Here is a 7,751-nt window from a genome sequence, read left to right as displayed (position 1 = left end):
GTAACTATCCTTTTTTTCTTTTGGCATGTCTTAGACTTAAGTGATTGATATACTAAATGTGGGGATAATTCCATTCATACAACCCCAAGTATAACTCATAAGTCTTATTCATTTCTCGATGGTAGAATTCCTATACTAGTTGAGTTATTACCTCTCAAGGCTTCTATATGATGGAGAGTAGTAAGTATGTGAAGTTATCTCCTTTATCTTGGCCTGTTTTGGCATAAGTACGTAGAGCTACCCTTCTTTCCTCTTGATATTCTTTGACATAAGTGTGGTGCTATAATGGTAAGGTAATGCAATAATAAGGTTATGATACCGAGCCCATGACAGGCCGAGTACGATATATGTAAATGATGACTCCTTGAGGAAAAGTAGAGACTAGGTAAAGCTTATTCTTTCTCTTCCTTTGGCATGTCCTAATTGTAAGTAAAATGTGATACGAGCTCTGGGGTAACTCTACTTGTAAGTCCTAAATATAATTTGTATCTCTTATTCACTTCTGAATGTCAAACTCTTGTAGTAAGTTGAACTACTTTCCTTGAACTCCATAGGTTGAGAAGTACTGGATGCACAAGCTCCTAGTCCTAAGGACTATGTGACGATGGGTATCCCTGATTCTATGAACTGTTAGTATTACTTTAGTACATGTCTAGGGTCCCCAAGGTCCTAAGTGATATAGGCCTCAATGGCATTTAGAAGGCACTTGAGATGGCTACACTACTATTCTGTTCCTCAGACGGTAACTTAATCTTATTACATTGTCGAGTCTCTGATAATGATTTAGATTGTATATGGTTACTCACTACTTTATTCGTGTATACTGTAATGCATCTTTTACCGAGTCTCGGGCTGGCTATAATATAATTATTATTATATGGTATATGGATCGTGCCAATCATTTCTTGGCATTATTATATGATATATAGATCGGACCAAACGTTCCTCGGTATTATTATATGATAGGTGGATAGGACCGAACGTTCCTCAGCATTACTATATGATACGTGGATCGGACCGAACATTCCTCGGCATTACTATATAATATGTGGATTGGGCCATCATTCCTCGGCATTATTACACTATGTGTGGATCGGGCCGTACGTTCCTTGGCATGTACTTACTATATACATGGATCAGACTGTACGTTCCACATCGCTAATAATATATATGTGCTTATGATGACAGAATGATGTAGATGGTACACTGAGTCCCTTAATGGGCCGATCACAGTACGTGATGGTAATATGTATGACTTTCTTTTATACGATGCGAGTACGGTAAATGGTTAAATGTTATACTTGCCCCCTACATCCCTACGCCAACTGTAATTTCCTTATGATATCTATGCTTTACATACTCAGTACATATGTTGTACTGACCCCCCTTTCTCGGGGGGAGGGGGGGAGGGGGGAGGGGAGCTACGTTCATGCCCATAGGTACAGATACACACCTTGGGGATCCATTAGCATAGGAGTTCCACTCAGCAGTTCAGAAGTGCTCCATTGTGCCAGAGCCTAGTTTTGGTATTAATCCTCGATGTATATATTTATTTGTTCATGGGTATGGCGGGGGCTCTGTCCCACCTTATGTTACTATTCTTACTCTTAGAGGTCTGTGGACATGTATGTGGGTTGTATATACATGTATGTATAGTGGTGCCTATGATAAGCCTCGCTGGCTTATATGTTATCCTGCCTTTTGATGTGCTATAACTTAAACAGGGGACAAATTTACTTACAGATAGCAGGGATATACGCGAGTGCCCAGTTCGGGCACCCATCACGGCCTATGGGGTTGGGTCATGATACATTGATATGAAATAATTGCAACTACAACTTTTTGGGGATTCCAAGTTGGTGATCAATCAAGTGTTGGGTAATTATGAAGTAAAGAAGCCTGAGTTAATCCCATACTACAATTATGCTCAAAAGATGATAGGATGGCTTGGAGAGGTGCCTATTCAACATGTCCCAAGAAAGGAAAATAAAAAGGCTGATGTGTTGGCAGCTTTAGCTTCTGCATTAGTATCACCTGATGAAATATAAGTTGTGGTTTACCAAAGATGGATAACTCCGCCTCCTGATGAGCATGAAGAAGAATTTCAACAAGTTATCGCCACTTTGGAGGCTGAAATTGATGATTAGCAAAAACCAATAATAGATTATTTGTGTTATGGAATATTTCCAGAAAACCTTTGAAGAAGGACAGAAATCCAACGACGAGCCCCTTATTTTGTTTATTATAAAAATACACTTTAAAGGCGGTCGTTCAATGGAGTTCTCTTATGAAATGAAAGAATGATGAAATTATATGAATGATAGATTCTTTATGCAATAAGGACAATTCTTGCATATTTGAATTACGAAAATGTTTTAATGAGGTATTCTACCAAATATGATGTTTTGAATTCTCAAGCTATATGCTATGACTATTTTGAAGTATTAAACTATTCTATGAGATTGACTTAGCACCAAATGAGTCATTGAGGTAGGATTCGATAAGGAAATTCTTATAGCAACCCCTTGTTTCATTAACTATGTGCCAACATAGGAGCCCTTATAGGCTTAAGCTAATGGATCCACGAAAGCCCTTAAAGTTAAAATTAAAGAATGAATGTAAAATTAACGGAGTTCTACCCTAGGAAAGTAGATTCCCCCGCCAACGTAGGGGGTTATGTTGGATTCCATGTAATAACTCAAATGGTCTTAATATCAATTATAGTCAAATTTCCATAAATGAATGTTTCAAATGTTATTTAACCAGTTAATCATGCATGTATATATCCACATATGTATGATTTAAATGTTATCTACTTGATTTCTTATGCATGCACTCATTTATGTACTTTACCTTATAAATGTCCTAAATGTTTTACTTTGTAATGCATGCCTATATACTTAGGACATTTAAAGTACTAAAGCATACTATTTTGTCTACATGATATCACTATGTAGGGACCTGTGCTCCTCCTCGTTCTCCTCCACATGGCTAGTTGAGATTTCATTTGAAAGCTACTTTTGGTGAGTTGCCATGTTCTGGGAACAATACTCCTTTATCTTTATAGCTTATGACATGTTGAGACCTTTAGACACTTACTATGACATTTCTTTCTATTATGATTGACGCTGAGCTAGAGACTTGTCTTAGCCTCGTTAAATCTAAAAGCTAGAGGTATTGTTGGACATATGTAAGTTGAAGATTTACTATTATGATTTTCACTTGTTTATTTATTATCATTACCTATGAAAGGATAAAAGAATGCTAAGAGGCTTATTTGAGGTACTTTCGGGTTCCTCATTCACCATGTCACGTCTAGGCCCTAGACTTGAGTCGTGACAACACCTTAGTGGTATTTCAGGGAACAAACACCTTTTTTCTATCATTTCTAAGGAACAAAAACCCTAGTTTCATTTTTTCACCTTAGGAAACAAACACCCTAGTGATATTTAACACCCTCTTATTTGTCATTTTGTAGGGAACAAACACCCTAGTTTCATTTTTTGATTTTAGGGAATAAACACCCTAGTGGCATTTTAGGGAACAAATACCCTTTTATATGTCATTTCTAGGGAACAAACACCTTAGTTTCATTTTTTGACCTTAGGGAACAAACCCTAGTGGTATTTCTGGGAACAAACACCCTTTTTTCATTTCTAGGGAAAAACACTCTAGTTGCATTTTTGACCTTAGGGAACAAACACCCTAGTGGCATTTCAGGGAAAAATCACCCTGTCATCTTTCATTTATAGGGAACAAATACCCTAGTTGTATTTTGACCTTAGGGAACAAACACCCTAATGGTATGTTAGGAAAAAAACATCCTAGTTGTATTTTAACCTTAGGGAACAAACACATTATTGGTATTTTAGGGAATAAACACCCCATTATCATTCATTTCTAGGGAATAAACACCCTACCTGCATTTTGGCCTTAGAGAACAAATACCCTAGTGCTATTTTAGGGAACAAACGCCCTCTGACTTTTCATTTTTATAGGGAACAAACACCCTAGTTACATTGTGGCCTTAAGGAAAAAAACCTTACTATCATTTTAGGGAACAAACACCCTAATCATCTTTTATTTCTAGGGAACAAACACCCTAGTTTCATTTTGGCCTTAATGAACAAACACCTTACTGGCGTTTTAGGGAGCAAATACCCTATCATCTTTCATTTCTAGGGAACAAACACCCTAGTTGTATTTTGACATTAAGGAACAAACACCTTACTGGTATTTTAGGGAATAAACACCCTATTATATTTTCTTTCTAGGGAACAAACACCCTAGTTGCATTTTGACATTAAGGAAAAAAACACCATAGTGGGATTACAAACACCCTCTTATCTCTTATTTTTTGGGAACAAACACCCTACTGCATTTTGACCTTAAGGAACAAATACCCTAATCATCTTTCATTTCTAGGGAATAAACACCCTAATCATCTTTCATTTCTAGGGAACAAACAACCTAATTGTATATATGTCTTGCATTTTTCTTTTGGCACAAGTATTTCTCATTGATGCTAATAACAAATAAAATATTTCTGATGCAAACTGGGTCAAATTTTATTTATGCTATTTTTCTTTAGAATTTAGTTTAGTAGGACCCTCCTAGATAATGGAATTTAGTATAGTAGGACCCTCCTGTATAATGGGATTTAGAGTAGTAGGACCCTCTTGGATAATGGAATTTAGTATAGTAGAACCCTCTTGGATAATGAGATTTAGTGTAGCAGGACCTTTCTAGATAATAAGATTTAATATAGCAAGACCCTCCTGGATAAAAGAGATGTAGCATACCAGGACCTTCTTAGATTATGGAATTTAGTATAGTAGGACCCTACTGGATAATAAGATTTAGTATAGCAAGACCCTTTTGGATAATATAATGTAGCATAGCAGGACCCTCCTGGATAATTGATTTAGTATAGAAGGACCCTCCGGGATAATGAGATGTAGTGTAGCAGGACCCTCTTAGATAATGAGATTTAGCATAGCAGGACCCTCCTAGATAATGAGATTTAGCATAGCAGGACCCTCTTGGATAATGGGATATAGTATAGCAGAACCCTTCTAGATAATGGGATGTAGTGTAGCAGGACCCTCCTGGACAATGAGATTTAGTACAACAGGATCCTTCTAGATAATGGGATTTAGTACAGTAGGACCCTCCTAGATAATGGGATTTTGTATAACAGGACCCTCATGGATAATGAGATTTAGTATAGCAGGACCCTTCTGGATAATGGGATGTAGCGTAGCACGACCCTCCTAGATAATGTAATTTAGTATAGTAGGATCCTCCTGAATAATGAGTTTTAGCGTAACAGGATTCTCTTGAACAATGGGACTAGCAGGATTTTAATTTAACTGGATCAGCACAAAAATGGAGTTGACTCAACCATCGGCGTCCATCAGAAGAATGCATTGCAACAAAGCTCGAGTCATTCAAAGTGTCCATTCAAATATAAGCATCATTTTTATTCATATCTCATAAAATTTTATTTATTATGAACTAGGGCAAAAAAATTGTGCTATTGCTTTTGTTTGTTTTGATTTTAGGGATCTGCTTGTGAAATAAAGTTAATTCACATTTCAAGCTCAAGATCTTATTTGGGAAGCATTGTCTACCTTCACGCTCACTTTTAATTCAAGTAGCAGGAGCTCACCTTAAAAACAAGGTCAATATCCAAGCTCAGGTAGAAGAAGCACCTAGAGAATAAGTTAACCTTCAAGTTCGTTGAAAGAAAAATGAATATCTCACCACTTAAGAAGGCTTGAAGACTCGAGTCAAGATTCAAGAGAAGTTATATAGATAGGATCTTCTGCCTGTATTTTCTTTTAATGTTTTGTCTTTCATTTATTGTTAAAAAAAAGGGAGCCGCAAACCGGAGCCTCGATGGGACCTCACTTGACTTCAACTCACTATATCATCTTCTTGAACTACCGTGATTTTCTTCCCTTATAACTTGGATATGTAGGCTATCCAAAACCAGGACTCGGTCGCATCTTTTTTCTTTCAAATAAGACTTTGGTCAAAACTTGTCACGTTGTCTACTTCTTTGTCTGCAAACTCTTCGTGTTTTCAGTCAAAGAGGGGCAAACTGTAGACACGTAATTTTTGACCAAACCCAAAATTTTACACCATTTAGTGCTTAAATATTTCTTTTATATCTAATTTAAATATTTTGATTTTATCTTAATTTTAGTAAGTTTATTTTAAAAGATTTGAAATCTACAAAAATGGAGTCATATTTTAGAGTAAGTTTTGTTTTTCAATTTACTTCAAAAGAAAAGAAAATTTACAAAAAAATATATGTTTTCTTTTAAGTTAGAGTTTTATAAATAAACTAGTGTTTCTTAAGTATATTTTTAGATTAACTTTTTAACTTTTATTTTATTTTATTAAGTTCAAAATAGTTTCCTAATATTTCTATCATTATATTTTATTTGTTATTTTTATCTGTCAAAACAAAATCAGATAAAAAAATAATAATTAATCTCAACTCCTTCCCACTAATCCTCATCTAACACCCCAAAAATTTCTACGCCAAGACCCAAACCATTTTTCATATGCGTATAGGATCCAACTCAATGACTTCTAGTTGGATATATGAGTTAGGATCAATTCCTAAGTATTTGAAGTGTGTTTGATGTCTTTAGGGGTCATAAGGGATCTCTAACACCAAGCCGAGTCCAAAGAATTTCTATCGGCTAACTTTCCGAATGAGTTCGTATAAGGGTCAACTTCAAATGACCATATCTCTTAGTATATAACGAATTGTATATCCCATAACCTATCCAATTAAAGATCTTTGAGTCCTCTTTCAAACTCCACCAAGTTTGCCTCATTCCGAGTTCAGAGTCAAAAGTTATGACCTTTTTACCACAGACTATCGCTGTAGTGGGGCTTCGCGGAGCGCGCCAGCAGAGCGCCAAAAATTAGCCTCAGTAGTTTGGCCCCTGGCGCGATGCACCACTATAGCGCCGTTAGGGTTTTTAGCCCATTTTCCAAATTTTGAGGTGCATTTTAGTCTTTTCTTGTATTTAACCCAAAGTGAGGTTGTTTTGGGGACTAAATTGACCGTATCTAAAGATCATAAACCTTCTATCTCTCTCATTTTCTCACAATTAGACTAAAACACTAAATCCTCTCCTCTCAAAGTTCTCCCAAGGGTTTCAAGAAGAAAATCTAGGGTTCCATTCAAGGTTCCTCAAGTCTCCATTACTCTCAACCTTGCATTTGGGAATTTTTCTCCAAGGTATGTGGATTTTCATCCATGGGTTCTTCCACCCATGGAGCCCAAATGTTTTCTCAACCTAGCATTTCAATTCAAAATGATAAAATCTCATGGGTTTTTATATGATGGTTCCAAATGCATAGATTATGTTATATTTGAAGTTTATTTACTTATATTGATATATATTGACTCTCAATTCCAAGTGATGAGTTTTTATGGATTTTCATACAACGATTCCAAATGTATAGATTCTTGAATATTTGAAGTTTATGACCTATATTGAATTATGTTGATTTTTATTTACATGAAATGGATGGTTTATCAAGATACTTATATGAAGGTTTGAAAGGTAGTTTTAAAGTGCATATGGTGGGTTGTTTTTAAGATATTGGATTTGATGCATTCATATCACTCTCATCCATACAAGTATTCTTTAAATGTATTTGAAAGTTATATGAAATGAACCCACCTAGTCTTGTTATGTTGAAATGAAGTTGAATTGAAAGTT

Source organism: Solanum dulcamara, chromosome 4, assembly GCF_947179165.1.
Source record: "Solanum dulcamara chromosome 4, daSolDulc1.2, whole genome shotgun sequence".
Classification (NCBI taxonomy): domain Eukaryota; kingdom Viridiplantae; phylum Streptophyta; class Magnoliopsida; order Solanales; family Solanaceae; genus Solanum; species Solanum dulcamara.
This window is presented reverse-complemented; position numbering follows the sequence as displayed.